The sequence below is a fragment of the Bactrocera dorsalis genome, chromosome 2 (genome assembly GCF_023373825.1).
Source record: "Bactrocera dorsalis isolate Fly_Bdor chromosome 2, ASM2337382v1, whole genome shotgun sequence".
NCBI lineage: Eukaryota > Metazoa > Arthropoda > Insecta > Diptera > Tephritidae > Bactrocera > Bactrocera dorsalis.
In genome coordinates this window covers 45,146,144-45,167,108 of record NC_064304.1, presented here as the reverse complement: position 1 = coordinate 45,167,108, position 20,965 = coordinate 45,146,144, and the positions used below count along the sequence as shown (strand labels likewise).

Below are 20,965 nucleotides of genomic sequence, written 5' to 3'. Positions count from 1 at the left end.
TAAATTAGAAATATAATTAACGTTTTTGATTATTTAAGAATTCGATATCCTTTTTCGTTCTGTATCCAAAAATCCATATCGCTCGCCTCCACAAGAAGGCATAACAATAACAATCGTAAAGAAACCGCTCAACGTTCTGTTGGAATTTGCTGTCACAGCTAAAATTGTAATTTAACTTTTTGTTCTGGATTCAATCAAGCTGATGCTTACACTTCAGCTTTAACTTTAAGTAAATAAGACCAAATTGTATAAATACTAGTATTTTAGAAATAAAGATTCGATTTGCATTTGGCAATCCACAAGAACCACACGTGTTCTCATTTCATCCGCGCGTTCGCGGATATAAAATATATATTTTTTTTTAAATTCCCTCGTTGCGGGAATTAATTTGAACACCACCAACAATGTCAGCCTGGAAATCCAACGCAGGATTACTCTTGCCAACAGGTGCTACTTTGGACTGAGTAGGCATTGAGAAGCAAAGTCCTCTCCCGACTTTGCGAGTTTTCAAGAGAAAAGTTCTGCGAAAGATTTATGGTCCTTTGCGCCTTGGCCATGGCGAATATCGCATTCGATGGAACGATGGGTTGTACGAGATATACGACGACATTGACCTAGTTCAGCTGGCTAGGTTATGTTGTCCGGATGGATGAAAACACTCCAGTTCTGAATATGTACGACGCAGTACCTACTGGGGGAAGCAGAGTAAGGGGAAGACCTCCACGTTGGAAGGACGAAGTGGAGAAGAACCTGGCTTCGCTTGGAATATGCAATTGGCGCCATGTAGCGAAGAGAAGAAACGACTGGCGCGCTGTGTTTGACTCGGCTATAATCGCGTAAGCGGTGTCTACGCCAGCAAAGAAGAAGAAGGATATCGCTTTTACCTGGTCCCGGTTTTCTTGGTATCTTTTTATTGACACAAGGGGGGTCTGTTTTGTTGCATAGAGGGCCTTCTTTAACATTTTTGGATATGCATTACGAGTATTTCTAAAATTTCGGTAGGATCTTTTTCTTTTGTGCTCACATGGCACATAAGCATTGCTCAAATATCATTGAACATGCTTACTTATCAGCAAAGCCGAAATTTTACTAAATATAAATATCTATTTATATATTAATATACTTACATACATACATATATAATCGTACATAATGCATTTACATGCAATGCACATCTAATAATAATAAAAATACATGGGACATAAATCATAAATTTACAGAGGAGATAACACACACACACACATGTATTAAATTGTACATTTCAAAATAACCCCATGCCAAGCAGCAATAAACAATATGCTGCAATACATATAAACATACACACATACACATATATTTAGTTATTTAAGAAAGTTTTAAAACTTGTATATAAGTAAGGAAAATGCTAAATAAAAATCACAATGAATAAATTCTCCTTAAGACGTTTCATTTCCCCCCACCAGTGGTAAGGAATGACAAGTTCTTTTTTGAGGTCAATGTTTGACAACAAAAATCAAACAAGCATTCTCTTTTCCGACGTGGAATGTTTTCTCCCTCTCATTTTAATGAAATATTGATAAAACAGGGAAATGAGCCTCATAACGGTGATAAATAGAAACACGCCAAATTTTTATTGTTCAGCTACTTCACGATTAAAGAAATGAGAATTAATATGGGATTCAGATTTGTTCTATTTATGTGTCCATGGCTGTAGGTATTATGAACGATATTTTAGAAAAATATGAATAATGTAATAATGATAAAAATGTATTTAAGCTCTATATTAAATGTAAATATAATAAAAATGAATTTAAACTAAATATTAATTTTAGAAATGTATTGGAATACAAATAGCTACTGCGGTAAGTAAAGTGTTTTTTTTTTGTACCGTTTTGGAAACTCATTGCGACGGCATTCCTAATTGCTGTCGCTGTTGAATCATTTTCTTCTAATCTTGTTGTGTGATTGGGTTGATGTCTTGTTGCATCTTCTGCTGCGTCTTGAATCCAGGCTGAAGAAACTTCATCGTTCTCAATCTTTAGAAAATTTTGCAAAATACAACACGCTCTAATTATAATATTTACATTTTTTAGGAGATACTTGCAAGACTCTTCCAATTTTACGGAAGCGCGTTTTAAGCTGACCAAAAGCATTCTCAATCACTCGGCGACATTTGGACAGTCGATAGTTATAGATCTTTTCTACTGGTGATTGATTAGCCACATCTTTGTATGGTTTCAACATGTGGTGTGATAAACGAAAGGCTGAGCCGCCAATAAGAAGCACAGGTACATTGATGCCTTCAATTGCTTTGATATATTGTTCAAAAATACCAGGGTGCTCATGGAAATGCTTAAGTGAGCTCTTCTCAAATAAATAGGAATCATTGTTTCTTCCTGTGGATCCTATGTTTATGTCCGTAAACTTTGATCTGCAAGTAATAAAAAATATAAACACATGTGTGTGAAAATCAATGTAGTCATAAACTTACCTGTGAACCAAGCTTGCCAACAAATTGACCGAATACCATCCTTTATAGTTATAATAATCTATGGCTTCGTCTTTTTTGGGCTGAACTTCGACCATCTGCAGCACCAAAGCATTGTGGAAATCCCATCGTTTTGAACCATTCTACAATTCTTTTTAGTTCTTGAGGATGTGGGGGATATGCATTAATGCAAGCCTATCGCAAACTGCATAGCAAAATCCATCACAATTTCGCCAGCGGTACTGCGCCCAATGCCAAACAAACTAGCAACGGTCCTATACTCTGTTGCCGAAACCAATGAAAAGAGTGCAGTAGCTACTATTTTTTCAAGTGGGATACAGCGCTCCATGTTGCTATCCATTTTACGATATTTTTAATTTTTTCGCACAATTTTTTGAAAGCGCTTCTATCTACGCGAAAGTTTTTCTTGAACCTTGCCTCATCCATTGCAGGGATATCGTGCTCCTAAAATTTATCACTTCGGTACTTAAAATACAACATTTTTTATTTCAATCTCAAATTAAAATACCTATTTACTTACGAATCTTAAGATTGCGTTACAACCAAGTATTGCTTTTACTGTCACTCTATTTTCTCATTTAGTAATAAACGGATTTTTTCGTTAAATTAATTTTGATCTTCTAAGGATCACAAGCCATTAATAATCTGCTCTTATCCATTTTTATTTCACTTTTTTTAATAAATAAACAAATTTCACAATCAGCTGTCTAAATGCACAACTCTGAAGTCTGCACTTGTTGCCGAATTAAGTAAAATTGTAGATACTAACTAATTTTCATACAGCGTCTTTGAAAAAAGACAATATAGATGAAACAAAAATTCAGTCGTACACTGAAAAAAAGTTTTATGGAAATAGTTAAATTTTTGACAAACAAAAACAAGAACTGTTACTCGTATTAACTGAAGGGCTCTAAGGGCCTAGTTGTTGTAATTGAGGGTATAGAGTCCGCAGTAGGCTCTAGTGAGGTCAAAGAAGCACTGGAAGAAGGTGGTTTTAGCATTAAATCAGTAGTAAATATTTTTAACAGGAACAAGGTCCCTCAACCAATGTTCAAAATAGAATTGATGCCAAATTTTAACCAACTAAAAAAAAACGAAACAAACCCGATTTACAATTTAAAATATCTGCTCCATCACAGAATCACCGTTGAAGAACTACATAAGAGAAATGGCCCAGTACAATGTACAAACTGCTAAGAGTATGGACACACGAAAGCATATTGCGCTCTACGCAGTGTCTTTGTGGTGATCAACATCTCACTTCTAAATGCACCCCTAGGAAAGACGAACTAAGTTAAAAATTCAGCAATTGTGGAGGAAATCCCTGTCCATATATCAAAACCAGTAAATGTTAAAAATAATGCTCCGCAAGGGAGCTATGCAAACGTGATGAAAGGCAATGCTGGACAAATGCAATTGCTCCAAAACCAACCAAAGGGAAGCGTTGAAACTATGATTTTCAACTTTACCAATGTATGACACATTTCATGTCTACAATGCAAAATATGATTCGAGAGATAATCAAAGCACAAAACCAAATGGTGCAAACCTTTTTAAGTGAAAAATGAACGTATTGAACATTTGTGTATGGAATGCTAACGGTGTTAACCAACATAAATTGGAACTTATTAGATTTCTGGATGAAAATGATATTGTTGTAATGCTATTGTCAGAAACTCATCTTACGAACAAAAACAATTTCTTTATACCGGGATTTAGACTCTATGTTACAAACCACCCAGATGAAAAGGCACATGGAGGAACAGCAGTGTTGGTAAGAAAACGAGTAAATCACCACGCATTAGAATCGTATGCCACAGCGCAATTACAAGCTACAACAATAACTATAAAAAATCGCCGCGGGGACTTAAACCTGACGGCCATATACTGCCCACCCCGGTTTAAAATTACAGATATCCTATTTAAAGAATTTTGGAACACTAGGCCATAGATTTCTAGCAGTTGGAGATTATAATGCAAAACACACGTACTGGGGCTCACGTCTTTTTACTCCGCAAGGACGACAGCTGTATCAAAGTATTATAAATAGGCACAATAACCTTGAAATAATATCACCTGGTAAGCTGACATATTGACCTAGTGATTTAATAGATTTTGCTGTAATCAAAAATATAGATAAATCGTACAAAAAAACTTCAAATCGATTTTCCCGAAAACGTTGTTTTTGAAGTTCGTGAACATTAGAACTCAAAATCTACAGAACTGATCCTTTAAAAAATTTGAACATTACTTCTTCATATAAATCAACAGGTAATCAGATTTTCCATTTTTTCTATTTTTTATTAACAAATTGACCGCGATTTTTTTAGATAAAATCGCGATTTTTCCTTCCAAGTGCAGCAAAAAAATAGAATTTTTTTTTAAACTTGAGAAACACATCACCTTTAAAACGCATATCAATTTTTTTATTTCAGATGATCCAGTAACGAGTTATAATGTTCACTTTTTTTCAAGGCGCATCTGGAGATTCACAGTCACAGGCTTATTTATTAATATTTTTCATTGAAATATTCATTATACTTCAAAAGTTGTACAACAATATGTTATTAAATGTAATAAAATTATATTACTGATGTCGCTGCAAAAAAAAACACAAATATGTCCTTTTTTTGGCCAGCTGTAGCAATAGCCAAAAATGAAGTGCAGTGCTCTGCTCCGGTGTAGTGGTAGAAAAATATTGGGAGCGAGTTGAGAGAGCTAATTAAAATTTTCATATGAGCGGTAGCTATAGTATAGCAATAGTTCTAGAGATTTTGTTGCTATGGAGTAGTAAATGAAAACCCTGTTTTCAACTTAAATCGTACCGCAACCACCGCATTCACCTAATTTACCTTCGTGTTACTTTTGGGTATTCAGCAAATTCACATGACCACTCAGTTGAGAATATAAAAGCTGGTCGTTTTGACTCAGTTGAGAATATAAAAGCTGTATCCAAGAAGGCTCTGATGGCCATCGGAGGATTTTTCCAAGTGTTATGATGATTCGTTCGCATAAGTGTATTGCAGCGGGAGGGGATTACTTTGAAGGAGATGAAATGGACAGAATTCACATTTCAATTTGATCACAATAGCCTACAATGGTATTTTCCACAAAATTGGAGGCATTTATAAAAAACAATCAATTTTGGAAATAAAGTATACGCTTATGCTATATACATAAAATAAGGAACATTAAAGATTTTTAATTTCCATTAACACTCAAAAAAATTAAGAGCTTTATAAATAAATTCAATAGTTTAGGATAAAGATAATAAAAAAATTAGTTTCCAGTAGTGGTTTGAACCTGATAAAGCGATAAAATAAATATCACAAACTGTAACTTGCAGGCTCTTGATCTTTCTAAATAATGAAATAACAGTACTTTTCAATAGCATTGCTGTACTACCTCCTAATTTTTTCTTATAGATACCCTACTTTGCAAAAACCGTACATATCTCCCTAGCTAAACTCGTAAAGAGAATGAAAGTCCTTTGGAAGATCTGCAAATGATTTTAAATTTTATTGCTGTGGTGATAATATAATAGTATTCTAATAGGAAATGGCAATTTGCATGAAATATGAATAGCAAATATTTGCCTCAAGCAATGAAATTTACGTCGAACTAATATCCTACATTCTTTACAACAACACAACAACAAGGGGAGGCAAATAAAAAAATTCAAAAGCATTCAACAAGAAATAATTTTAATCTTTATACATAACAGGTTAGAGAAATTTCCTGCCATTATGATTGCGTAGTCAAAATGATAACAACCATTAACACAAACAAATAAGTAAATGTTTGTTATTAAACGCGTTTCGTTCGCTTACGCGGCTATAGTCGAGTTAATGTGTTTCATCACAAATCCAAATTTAACAATTTTCTTCGTTTAAAATTTACAATATTAATTGCCCTAATCCCTTATCCAGCAATTTTAAGGTTCAAATCTCTTCATAAAAATGTGAGCTCAAAATACAAGGTGCTTTATCAGATGAATACGGGGATTGGTTAATGGTTAAAATGGGATTTTTGGTCAAATAATCGGATTTTTGATGAATTCACAGACAGTTTCAATGAAGTTTCCGGGATATCGGATTTTGATTGGCCACATGTTGATCGCCATTTATGTCCTCACGATCACCATGAAAACGTTGAAATCTCCAGGGCACCCTGCTACGGGATAGGCAATCATCGCCATAAACTTGTTTCGTCATTTGAAACGGTTCGGTGAAAGTTTTACCAATTCAATGTTGGCTCTTTGTTCGAAGCTCATTTTCGCACCGATAATACAAACATACTGACACTTAAAATGCAACAACTTCAATTCCAATATATATAATATCAAGAAATTCTCACTGAACAATTGATAAAAATAGCAGATTCTAACTCATTAGTCGGCATATAGATGACGCCACCAGGGGGCGCTAGATTCAAAAAGTCCTGTTTACTTTGGAATGCTCCTTGTATAGTAGACTTAGGGTCAAACAAGAGCCGAGGCAAAACACTAAAGATTCAAAGGCTGTAACAAAATGATCTTGAATTATGTCTGAAATTCCCGCAAAACAGATACTCCAAAAGCTCCGTCAGGATCGGGAAGGACCTCTCCGCGCCGTTCGATACCAAACGAGGTTTCAGACAAGGCGAATCTCTATCGTGCGACTTCTTCAATCTGCTGCTGGAGAAAATAATTCGAGCTGCAGAACTTAATCGTGCAGGTACAATCTTTTATAAGAGTGTAGAGCTGCTGGCACGTCTTCTCTCCCGTCCTGCTATATGGTGCAGAGGCCAGGACAATGACAACAACAGGTGAGTCGATGTTGCGAGTTTTCGAGAGAAAAGTTCTGCGAAAGATTTATGGTCCTTTGCGCATTGGCGACGGCGAATATCACATTCGATGGAACGATAAGCTGTGCGATATATGTATACGACGACATTGACATAGTTCAGTGAATTAAAAGACAGCGGCTACGCTGGCTAGGTCATGTGTTCCGAATGGACGAAAATGCTCCAGCTCTGAAAGTATTCGACGCAGTAGTCGCCGGGGGAAGCAGAGGAAGAGCAAGACCTTCACTCCGTTGGAAGGACCAAGTGGAGAAGGACCTGGTTTTACTTGGAATATGCAATTGGCGCCACGTAGCGAAAAGAAGAAACGACTTGCGCGCTGTTCTTAACTCGGCTAGTATTGCGTAAGTTATGTCTACTCCAGTAAAGAAAAAGAAGAACTAAAATGATCTTACATTTTTAAACATGTTATATCTTTCGGATGGAATATCTTAATTGAATAATGGTATTGAGGCAGACTTAAATATAAAATCATTTGTTGATAAGAATTAATACCAAATTCCAGAGTATATACGTAAATATATATTGATATATATTTTTTAAAATGAAATAAAAAAAACACTTATTGTAACATAACCACATATTAGGATGTCAAAAAAGTCTTGCGGTATTTTTATTGAATTTGTTTTTTATTGAAATTGAAATGAGTTTTTGATGACTCATGCCCAGCTCTTGACCGATGTTACGGCTGCTACTCTGCCGGTCTTCGACCACCTCTACACCAGAACGAAAACGTTGAAACCATCGTTGTGCAGTGGAAATGGAAACTGTATCGTGTCCATAAACTGCACAAATTTTATTAGTGGCTTGAGATACATTTTTGCCTTTATCGTAGTAGTACTGTAAAATATGCCGTATTTTCTCTTTATTTTGCTCCGTGTTTGCGACGCTATAACTCACGAACGACTGAAAAGAAACGACAGTCAATGAAACACGTGTTAGCGCGAGTTAAAGAAAAATAAAAGTCCACGAGTAAGAATAATATGTCTTTATTCTTTGACATCCGAAACTACAATTCCCAATTATTTCTAAGTGCTTAGCCTATTTATAGTAATGAGTAAAATATTTTATATCCGTTATCCGTACAATTTGTTGTTTGCTTAATCGGACCATTTAACGGTCGCTCTTTAGTTTGTTCATCACTGCTATGACAACAACAACATTACCTACAAACATTTGTCAGGTGATTTGGCGGTTGTCCTGATCGCCAATGAATGCATTGTTGCTGCACATGTTGTTGTCAAGCAAGTGTCTTTATTATTTGTTGTTGCATTATTTTGTATTACGTTTTATTGGTTTTCGTTTAGCGGTGCATGTACATATACATATGTATGTTTATATTTAAGTAATTATGTGTAAGTATATAATAAGTATGTTTGTAAATTATTTATATATATATATATATGTATATATATGTACATATATACATGTATGTACATATAACTCGCGTGAAATGGGTTTTTCAAAAAGGCATAGCATGACCCGATGCACTATGGTTCCTAGGACTACATTTTCTGGCCAAAATCGATTTTTAAAAGTTTCGATTTTTCGTCTGTTTTTTTTAACATCACTAAGCTGATACTTTGCATGAGTAAATTGCATATTTTGTTTTCCCTTTAATCGGTTTACCGTTATGTGGTCAGCAGTTAAATTGTAACTTTGCCTATTTGCTTATAAAGGGTGATTTTTTAAGAGCTTGATAACTTTAAAAAAAAAAAAAACGCATAAAATTTGCAAAATCTCATCGGTTCTTTATTTGAAACGTTAGATTGGTTCATGACATTTACTTTTTGAAGATAATTTCATTTAAATGTTGACCGCGGCTGCGTCTTAGGTGGTCCATTCGGAAAGTCCAATTTTGGGCAACTTTTTCGAGCATTTCGGCCGGAATAGCCCGAATTTCTTCGGAAATGTTGTCTTCCAAAGCTGGAATAGTTGCTGGCTTATTTCTGTAGACTTTAGACTTGACGTAGCCCCACAAAAAATAGTCTAAAGGCGTTAAATCGCATGATCTTGGTGGCCAACTTACGGGTCAATTTCTTGAGATGAATTGTTGTCCGAAGTTTTCCCTCAAAATGGCCATAGAATCGCGAGCTGTGTGGCATGTAGCGCCATCTTGTTGAAACCACATGTCAACCAAGTTCAGTTCTTCCATTTTTGGCAACAAAAAGTTTGTTAGCATCGAACGATAGCGATCGCCATTCACCGTAACGTTGCGTCCAACAGCATCTTTGAAAAAATACGGTCCAATGATTCCACCAGCGTACAAACCACACCAAACAGTGCATTTTTCGGGATGCATGGGCAGTTCTTGAACGGCTTCTGGTTGCTCTTCACCCCAAATGCGGCAATTTTGCTTATTTACGTAGCCATTCAACCAGAAATGAGCCTCATCGCTGAACAAAATTTGTCGATAAAAAAGAAAAGAACCGAACACTGATTTTTCAAAAAGGCATAGCATGACCCGATGCACTATGGTTCCTAGGACTACATTTTCTGGCCAAAATCGATTTTTAAAAGTTTCGATTTTTCGTCTGTTTTTTTAACATCACTAAGCTGATACTTCGCATGAGTAAATTGCATATTTTGTTTTCCTAACCTCAAAAAAATCACCCGTTATGTCAGCAGTTAAATTGTAACTTTGCCTATTTGCTCAACTCAAAACTGAATATTTTTTAAAAAAATTAAAATTAACCAAAAGAAAAAAATGGAAACTAACAATAAAGGTAATTATATTTTGTTTTTCGAATATTAATACATTCAACTGTTAAGTTTGAAAAAAATTTATTTAAATATTAACTTTGGCTTAAGTAATATTTTTCAACTTTACGTAGAGCTTAAAAAAATTGGTAGCAGTTGGAAGTCTTGGTACTTTGTGATTGAATAAATAACTCAATTTGGAGTTTGTGTGCAAAAAATTATTTTGCTCTTTTTTGCGATTTTTGAATAATTCACATTTTTCTTAGACCACTACTCCGTGTGATTTGCTGATTTATTTGAAGTATGGAAGAAGGAGGCAAACACGTGCCTTATACAGACAGCAGTTTTTGATTTTTTGTTAGAAAACGTTATTGCAATTGACGTTTCCGATGAATACACTGTCTATTTAAAGGAAAAAAAATAGAATTATATGTAATTATATTAATGACAGATGGGGAAAAAGTCATCGGCGTGTAGAGGTATTTTTGAAACAAAATGCAACTGGCTTTTAACAAAAACCGAAATAATGAAACCGGAGTTGTCATATTCTATACCAAGCACATCAAAAGTAGGCCGTTTAATGAAAAACCTGCAAGAACGCAAAGAAGAGAACCTGCGGAATTATCGAAACAGCAAGGCGACAATATTGACTTAATGGTGTCCGCTGCGTCCGCCCGTAAAAGAGGTCAAATAGATTTGGCTGTAACTTTAAAAAGGACTTTAAACAATTCAAATGGAATGTCTAAAATAAAAAAACTAGTAGTAGTAGTTCACTCCAAAAAGATCATCGAAAACATGGTACTTCCAATTGGTTATTTTGGTGAAAAAACCTCGGAATCGCGAAATAAAATTTATAAATCGGATAGGCTACATCATGCTCGGAAAAACAGCCGAATTAGCAATCTAACTGACATGATTAATAGAGCTTTTGACACATCAGATCCTTTAATTTCTAGCATTAGCCTCGACAAACGCATAAAAAAACAAAAACAAATGCAACTTCCTAAGGAAGTTATTGCTTTATTAAGCTCTGCGGATGGTGACGCTGATACATTTTCTGCAATCGACGTTGATGAAAATGATAAGAACGACAAGGTCATTTGGGCCTTAACTGTGGATACGAAGAGTTATTAAATAATTTAGAATTAGAAAATGATTCTATTTAATATTTATGTACATATGTTACTACGCTGGTGTTAGCTTCTTATATGTTAACTAAAAAATATTTTATTTTTTACTACTAACGGTAATAAGTTTAAACATACATACAAATATTATAAAAATATCACCCAATAAAAATCAGAAATTATTTAAATTTCAAACCTATTTTGTAAAATTTTCCACAGTTTTACGAAATATTTTTCGTATAACGAAAATTGTTTTTGTAGTTGAACATACATATATACGATAATTATTACAAATCAACGAAAATTTAAAAAAATGTATACGTTATACGAAAAAAGTTTTCAAAAATATTGTTAAAATCATTGCGCAGTCTGAGCCGACGAAAACGTGTACTTCCTTATACCAAAATTCATTGGGCTGCGTACTCGCAATTTGATTTAAAGCTCTAAATACAAGGTTCAAAATTTTGGGAAAACTCATCGAATTTTTTTAAATTTTGTGCAGAATGTTTAACGTTGATTTGCGCTATTTGTGTTGAATTATATTTTAATAAAAAACTTAAAAAAAATTCGAAAGGAAAGTATTCTTGCTATGGCAAAATATTCCCCACGGGGTCATTTGTTTGGGTCACTGCATATTAGATAGATGCGCGTGGCGGCTTTTTAAACACTCCCATTCTTTCTATAAACCCTATTTACTATATATATGCAAAATTTCAAAACTATATTACAGTTATTTGAATTTTGGCCAGAAAATGTGGTCCTAGGAACCATAGTGCGATGCGACGAATAAAACTAGAACTACGCGCTTTCAGCGCCAACTAGCGAAAATACCATATTTGCTGGTGGGAACGGACCAATTTCGCCCAATTTAGACAGCCTTAAATATAGATCCCTTTTTTACATATTACTTACTAAAAAATTCTTCTGATTATTCCATTTAACAGTACATAAGTCAATCACAAATGAGCATATGAGAATAAAAGTTTAAAATAATAGTTTCAACGAAACCAAAACTGCATGCATCTAAAAGTTATTAAATCCGAAAACGACTTTTGGAAAGAAATTCAAAGGGCTTCCCTTCCTGATGACAATGCGCATTTGTGTCAAAAATCAAACAAGGAGCATATTTGCCGCAATATATCTAGACCTGGGTTTAATATATAATTTGTAGTTATTATTGGTATGAAAGTATCAAGAGGAACGACATTATAGTTTATTTTATCCTTAGTGCCATAATTAACAAATATTTTTGTAAAATTAAGTAATTTTGAATATTTAGTTTAGCCTTTCACAGGTGAAATTCTCATATCAACTTTCATATAAATAAATCTGAAAACATAACCGGCAAACAGTTTGTATCCAACGGAAAACGTTTTCTAGTTCTTTCTTTCCACGGTTGTTTCATATAAACCAGCTTCAAGTCTACTTGTAAAGTGCATTTTTTTGGCAGCTTACTAAAATAAAACTCAAAATAAGTAATATACCTCGTATATACGATTACATATTCGTTGCAAAATTAAGTACTCATCTGTCTGGCGATGAAATGCAATAAATTCAATCGAGTGGTAAAAACACAATTTTTGATAATGCACGGCCAAATCCAGTCAGTCAATTCTGCAAACAAACACAAACAAAATACAATATATATGTATACAGCAAAGTTCCCCATTACGGACACTCCTTATAACCGGGCACCTCTACAATCTTTTCATTAATATTTTCTTTGACCGATCATGAGCACGTTCCAATGACCGTATGCAGTATTTGGGTAATATTTGGTTCAAATCATCTCTGGTAAACAGACAAGATTTCATAAAATATGTACAATTTTTAATTCCCGATTTTATTGATTCCTTTTAAAATGTGGTATTTCGAGAAAGCTTTTTAAGAACGATATGCAAAATTATCACTGGTAATAATTGTCATTCAATCACTCCTGGCTTGACTTTAGCCTATTTATTAGTTCAGTAGAAATATGGTTCTGAGATATACTTAGCTTCTGACTCTAAAAATAAATTTTAAACAAACTTTTTCTCACGGACGAAAACACTGCGACGGCGGGTGCCCTATTATGAGAGATTTCACTGTTTACATACTTATGTACATATGTACACAACTATGAGCAAAAACTAGTAGTACTTAGTTCATAATTTTAACATTCTTAATTTATTCTTAAAAATCTATGTCATCCGCTTCAAAGTAATCCCACTTGAGCTCAATAGATTTATGCCAACGACCTCCAATCCTCGAAACAGTTTTAAGATAAATTTCAGTGCTCGTAGCGATTCACGTTTAATGTCTTCAACTGACTTAGAACGGTTTCCCCGGAACGATCGTTTGAGTTTGCTGAATAGAAGTCACATGGAGCTCAATAAGTCGAACATGGTGATTGCGGCACGATATTGGTTTAAAATTTGGCGAAGAACTCAAGAAGAGGCCAATCATTTTTTTTAACTTGGTGAAAACGACTGATAAAACTAAAATAGTAATATTTTATTTTTGACCTGCTTTTACGAGGTTTTTTCGGCTTCGATTTATCTTTACACAATATTCAGCCTACTAAACACTAATGAATATTTAAATGAAATATTTGGCATAAATGTCGCTGACAGTCAAAACAACCTGGAAAAAATATTTCAATGGTGGGTTTTCGCGCAAAATTTAACTTAAAAGTCTTACTATTTTTTACCCACGTTATATTTATATGTACACTGTAGATCAATATGAAAAAATTACACGAAAACGCCGGTTGTCGAAGTGTTGTTTACGAAAATACGAGCATAACATAGACAAAAAGTATAGCTATAATATAGCTCCAGATAACAAAGAGAAATGAGATTTTTGTTCTAAAAGAACTGCTAAAATGATAAGTTGGAAGAGTGAGTGGGAATTGAGCTGTTTATTTTGAATTATAAAAGCAAAAGAGAAAATATGCGTTCCACAGCTATTCAAAACGTAGATTGTTTTAGCTCAAAAAATGTAATGAGTATATTTGATTAGTGATTAAGAGAATGCAGATAGAAACAAATTTTACTGCGATACTTAAATGTTTTCTTTTTCAGATTTTCTATTACCGTTATTTGCTTTCTTATCTTAACTAAAAATTCGTGTTTCATACATTATTGATGATAAGAATATGTATTACATTTTTATTAAAAATTACTGAGAGTGACACACAATTGTTAGTAAGATATTTACAGTGGCGAGCAAAATTGAGTGCATGTTCACGACGCAGACTTTCGTCACCCATAAAATTATAATCACACAAGCAAATCCAAAAATCTTTTTTTTATTACTTTTATTGTTTAATTCTTAATAAATTCTAAGCAAAAATAATGATGATAGAGATGAATTCGAAAGAGACTTAAAGTAAAAAAGAAAAATAACCGCATAAACTAAATTTTGCACGTTGGCAGTTTTCCACCTATTTTCGTTTTCTTACTTCTCTTCTCAGCATAAATCGGCAAGATTCACCGTTATATTTGTTTTTGCATTATTTTTGATGTTCGTAGCGCAGATTAAGACGTGTTTCGGACTAAGCAAAGTGTTTTTGAATTAACTTGTAATTATAAATAATTTTTTAAAAATTTGCGAGCATAAAAATGAAAAAATTATTGAAGCACTTGAAAATAATGTTGTAAACTTGACCGAGAATGGTTGTACATCACGTGCAATTTCCAAGAGGCTTGGTATAAACCAATCGGCGGTAATCGCAGTTCAAAAGAGACGGAATGTGACCCCCAAAGCGCAAGTCGCAGGCCGTAAAAAATTATGGCAGGAGTCAGATGCTCGACTAATGATGTCTGAGATGAGAAGGAACAAGCTTCTAACACCAAAAGGTGCTTCTTTGGCTATTAACAACAATGTTAGCGAATAGATTGCCAGAAGAGCGCTGCGAGACATCGGATATATTTCAAGTGTAAAAAAAAAACAAACCTGCATTATCCGACAAAAATGTTAAAGCGCGATTGAAATTTGCAAGGGCACACAAAAATTGGATTGCTGGCGATTGGAAACGTGTTGTCTGGTCTGACGAGTCAAAATTTAACCGTTTTCAGTCTGACGGAAAACAATACTGCTGGCGTAGACCCGGAGAACGAATCCAGAGACACCACGTAAAACAAACTGTCAGACATGGTGGTGGAAATATAATGGTTTGGGGAGGCTTCACATGGTGGTTGGCCCTCTACACTTAATAGACGGTATTATGCGGAAAGAGGACTACCTCCAAATTTTGCAAACCAATCTTCCCAATTTTATTAAAAAATGTGCCCATCCTGAAACAGAAATTGTTTTTCAAAAAGATGGGGATCCGAATCATACTGCCAAAATTGTTAAAGAATGCATTGGAAAGCAAAATTTTAAATTGATGGAGTGGCCAGCACAAAGTCCCGTCCTCAATCCGATTGAAAATTTTTGGTCTTGGTCAATCGTGAAAAGACGGCTCGGGCAGTGCGAAGCAGCTCCATCAAACATGAGCAACCTTTGGGAACGTGTTGGAGCAGAATGGAGTCGTATTCCTAAGGACATAATTGAAAATTTGGTAGAGAGCATGCCAGACCGCGTACAGGAAGTCATTTAAAATAAAGGTCTTTGGACGAAATATTAATTATATTTAAATAATTAAAACTTTTTGAAACGTGCAAAATTGAGTTTATGCGGTTATTTTTCGTTTTTACTTTAAGTCTCTTTCGAAATCATCTCTATCATCATTATTTTTGCTGAGAATTCATTAAGAATTAAATAATAAGAGTAATACAAAAAATATTTTTGAATTTGCTTGTGTGATTATTATTTTATGGGTGACGAAAGTCTGCGTCGTGAACATGCACTCAATTTTGCTCGCCACTGTATATAAAATTATATTGAAGCGAGATAACATGTAGTAGAGCGTCAGCAAATTTCATATGCGTCCATAAATATTGTCGAGTACTGTTCTTTATTATCCTGATTGTTCCCTTAATTTCTCACGTATTTATCGCAATTTAACATTCCTATATGGATGCGAAACCATTAGGGTTAGGGGTAGTAAGAATTTTCAAAAAATTAATTTTTGTTTTTTTGCATTTTCGTTAAGTGTAATATCTTAAAAATATTCCCTGAAAATTTCACGTTGATCCGACAATTAGTGTGTTATTCGAAAAATAACAAGGAGCGCTCGGGCACTTCTAAGCCAAAAGCCAAACTTTAAACCGGTGATAACTGTAACTCGAAAACCGTTAAGTAGATTTTAGTGAAATTTACACAGCTTTTAGAATACATAATAAACTCGGGCTTGATGGAAGGATTTTTATTTTTTCGAAAATTTCGATTTTTTATGACCAATTAACTGTTGATTTTTTCGCAAAAATTTAGAAAAAACTTTCCTGAGGCCGCCATTTTCTTAATTTTGAAAAAAAAAAATAAAATCCTTCGATCAGGCCCGGGATTATCTATTTATCTATTATCTATTTATCTAAAACTATTTTTTTTTGTCCGATTGTTTTTAGATGAATCTCCAGGGACTTATGCTTGTCACCGCAAGTACCTTTTTTTGGAACAGGGTCAACAAAAACAAGTATAACTTTGGAAATAAATTTTTTTTTGGAATTTTCGTGACTTCAAGTTAACATATTCTATAATAATGCCATAGTACTACTTTTGTAAAATAACATGATTTAATAGCAAAAAAAATACTGAAAACTCTGATTTTTTCGTGCCTCTGACTACTCCTAACCCCTTAATAACGTGAAAGAAATAAAAATAGACAGTTAATAATGACTCACGCACATTCGAAATAAAAGTACCGGGTACACTTGAGTAGTATAATATACGATATAACTTATTAAAAAGTCTTTATATTTTTACAAATTTTATTTTATTTAAATTAAATGTTTGAATTATTTGCGTAATCAACTTAAACGAGTAATCTTCCTATCAGAAGATGCTATAAATTTTGCAATTGACCTCTAATGTCAGTTCTATTTTGACATTTGTGTAGTAAACACATACGAAATACAAGTAAATAAACAATGGTACGCTACACTGCTCCAGAACGCGGGTTATTGGTGACAATTTATTTGACCAATAATCGGTCGGTGACTTTGGCACAACGTGAATTTCGTCGCTGATTTCCTGGCCGTTCAATGCCCACTGGTGAAATACTGCGACGTTTAGCCGCTCGCCTCGAAGAGACTGGCACAACACGAGATGCTGCCAAGCGTGGCAGACCCCGGAGTAGCCGTTCTGCAGAGAATATTGCGGCTGTTGCCGAGGATGTCATGGAAGCGACTTCGACATCGACCAGACGACGTGCCACGCAAATGAGTATCAACAGTCGAGAGTGTTTTACGTGGGATCCTACCTGCGAAGGTCTAAATCCACGGTGCTCAGAAGCACAACGGATCAATACAATGCGTCGATCAGCGCCCTGAAAACTGGGTAACGATTTTCAATCGGCAGTGTGGCATGGACACACTAACCACCTTGGTAGGATTCGAGGCCCATCTAAAACCTCTTCCGTACTATTTGCACGGCGCCAGGTTGCAATGCAACTCCACATTTGAATTGAGAAAGTCAGTTCATCCCGCGATTTGGGTTTTAACCACAGCCACCACGAATCTCCACAAAGGTCCAAACCCAATGAGCAGATTGGAGTTTTACCTCAAAGGGCTTACTGCTCCCCGTGGTATCAGTCGACGGTGTGTAAATTTTGGTACAAGATTTGGAGATGTTTCCAGACACAGTCCAGAGGGTGCATCAACTGTTAGCTGCTAACCGCCAATCACTTCTAACATACGCTCAAGTCATTCTTAATCACCACCAATGATGAGACCCATTTCCATCTTAGCGGGTACGTAAATAAGCAAAATTTACACTTCTGGGGCACTGAAAATCCGCGTATAACCCACGAAGAGCCATTACACCCGCTCAAAGTCCCTGTATGCTGTGCTGTTTTTGCTGGGGGGTCCTCGGACCTTTTTTCTTCGAAGACGTCTCGGTGCAAACGGTTACTGTGAGTGGTGAGCGCTACAAAGCAATGATCAACGAATTCTTTTTGCGCAACTTGATGAATTGGGATTAGAAAACATGTGGTTCCAATAGGACGGTGCAACGGCACACACTGCACGTGCCACAACCGATATGCTGAAGGATGCATTTCCCGGGCGCCTAATTTCCCGTTTTGGCGATTTGCACTGGCCAGCAAGATCGTCTAATTTGACCCCTCCAGACTTCATTTTGGGAGGCTTTTTGAAGTTTATGTCAACAAGCCTCATACTCTTGCAGCTCTTAAAGACAATATCCGTCAAGAATGTGAGGACCTATCGCCAGGAGTTTTCGCCAAATGCCATAAAAAGGGCTCAAATAACAATCCAGATAAAAACAATCAACAAGCAGAAAAAAAGTTTTTGATTAAAAAAAAAAATTACAGCCAAAAAACATCGGAAGGTGATTTTAATTCCTTTTTTGTCTCGTTCGATGTGTGGTGATCATCCTTTTTGATGTTTAGTAGTGTGAGGTGCCGTCGGGTGGTGATATCTTGCTGAGTGTGGTGGAGTTCTCAGGTGTTGTGTATTATACTAGGGTGCAATATACCTGTATTAAGTGCTTGTATGTTCGTAGATATCTAATAAAGAGACAAATAGAAAGTGCTCCTACTCAGCAAACCACTTTTAATTTCCTACACCAATACTAGCAAATACATTTTGTTACTTTTTAAGTACTTCTTCTACTCCATTTGTCTTTACTAGCAGATTTATGTAGTACGTTGACTCCAGTGCTGGCAGAAGCAATATTTTTATATTCGCCACGGTGTGCGAAAATCAGAAGCGATCTAGTACGTCGGGATACCATTAGCGCAGTGGTTGTGAAGAAGATTATCGGTGAAAGAACAATCTGTTAGTTAAAGGAATTCTCAAATGCAGTAGACGAAAGATTTATATTGATGGAAACGAAAAGTTTTTGTATCTACCAAAAAAATAATATAATTACTTAAGGCATGTAATACAAATAAAATTAATATTGTTTTTTTCTTCACACGTATGAATTAAAACAAAAAAAATTTCAAACGAGTAATCAGAATCATCGATAAACTACAATGCTTTTATTAAAACGAAAACGAAAATAATTAAAAGTAGTAAAAATAAACTTAACATTATTTGAAGAAAGTAAGTTTGTATATTTTTATAGAAATAAGTTTGCTTATCGACGCTGGGAAAAAATAAGTAAAATGCTGTTTATAAGCTAATGACTTTGCAACTACTTTTGAGCAGAAGTGTTTATATTTCAGCAAATATTTGCAACTCGAAAGTATTAAAACACAAATTAAAAAATATATTTAGATAATCAATATTATGCATAAAATATCAACCAAAAAAATTGTATATGAAAAATTTAAAAAGTAAGGAATTCAGTTTCAAACATAAGAAAATAGTAAAATAAATAAAGATTCAATAATAAAATTTTCAGCACTCGCCACTGAGAAAAGTGTAAAAATTTCCGTATTCACGGCAGCGTACTACTGCCAAGGTTAAGTGCTGTGAAGTGAAGCTCTCAGAGGCTTAAGGAAAATATTCAGCAGTGTCGGTATGTTTTTTTCTACACAAATGTAATAAAGTGTTGTTGTGTTATTTTTAGCAGAAAAATCGCTTTTGATTAAAAAAAAAGTATCATCCTCTAGGTGTTAGGGATGTTGCATGGGAAAGCTGCTTTTATTTACACTTAGTGAATTCTTAATTTATACACAACAACAAGGAGTGCGAAAAGTTGAACTTTTTCTTGACGTCAAGTAACAATCTGCAATCAACCAGTGTAATAAAGTGCACAAATCTTATGCTTAACTCCTTTCATACATAATTTGCATAATAATGTCTGCGGAATGTTTTTTATCGCGACTTCAATTGCTGTTTGTAAAACTTTGCCTTCTGAAGTGTTGACAAGAATTTTGGATGAGGATATATAAAACGTTGGTAAAATCGATCTTCGACACAATAATAATTATTATGCCAAAATGTTACAACTAAGCGAAAAAACATCAAGATAAGAAAAAAAATTTAAAAGGTCATAAAAAAAACTGACACATACGAACGCCAAACCCTTTGAGGGTTTTACTGTACTGACTTAGTACGTATACCATCACCCTGACTTGGAATTTCTCACCCCCCAGACAATAATCCCAAAAATGTTCCACAGTGTAATAAGTATTAAATGGCACCCGTTGGCACCAACACACATGTTCATTTTTGAAGAGTAGTCTTTCCAACATTATTGGTTATTGGTTATTAGCTATGTAGCATAATTTTTTTGTTAGTCATTATACATTCCCCAACCTTACCTTCACGGTTTGACATATATTAATTATATCCCGGTGTCCTCAGTACGCAAATGCGCCCTCCATTAATCATGACTCCTGAATGATGACCTGTTTAAAATTTGGTAAGACTGCCCTCGTGCAATCAATCGACTCTGAATAATGCGGTTCCTGGCCATATCTGCAAATGATTTTGTGGATGTTACGCTCTTAGTCTTCGCTCTTTTCAGCTAAACTTTGTCGTTTTGTTTCCGCTACTGGAGGTTCTATTTTAAAATTCGGCAAGACTGTTCTTCGCGCTATAGCTCTCATTAGCATGGAGGTTCCAGATGCAACTTTTGAATCAGGTAGACAGCAAGTTGCATCTCCGCATAATTTGCCTTCTTTGAGTATTTTATCTTAAAGCTCAACACTTTTTAATCTGCTTATCAGCCAAGGTTTGGGTATCGACTGTCTCCGGTGCTGTTGCTCATTTGCTAGAGCTAGCCTTTGTTTCTGAATAAAGCTGTACTCGAGCCC

At 34.9% G+C, this 20,965-nt stretch overlaps 1 protein-coding gene and 1 pseudogene across 2 annotated transcripts in view; one reads left to right on the top strand and one right to left on the bottom strand.

Moving 5' to 3' along the window:
- LOC105222913 (tachykinin-like peptides receptor 99D) overlaps nucleotides 1-20,965 on the top strand; it is a 453,112-nt gene that overhangs the window by 136,062 nt on the left and 296,085 nt on the right. Inside the window, exon 1 of one of the 2 annotated variants that reach the window (XM_049450611.1) lies at nucleotides 19,685-19,722. The exons of the other annotated variant lie outside the window; for it this stretch is intronic. The gene's annotated coding sequence lies outside the window, so the exon portion shown is untranslated. Of the gene's footprint in view, nucleotides 1-19,684; nucleotides 19,723-20,965 lie in introns of those variants that run through there. 2 annotated transcript variants of the gene reach the window in all.
- Nucleotides 1,758-2,565, bottom strand: LOC125776611 (uncharacterized; annotated as a pseudogene).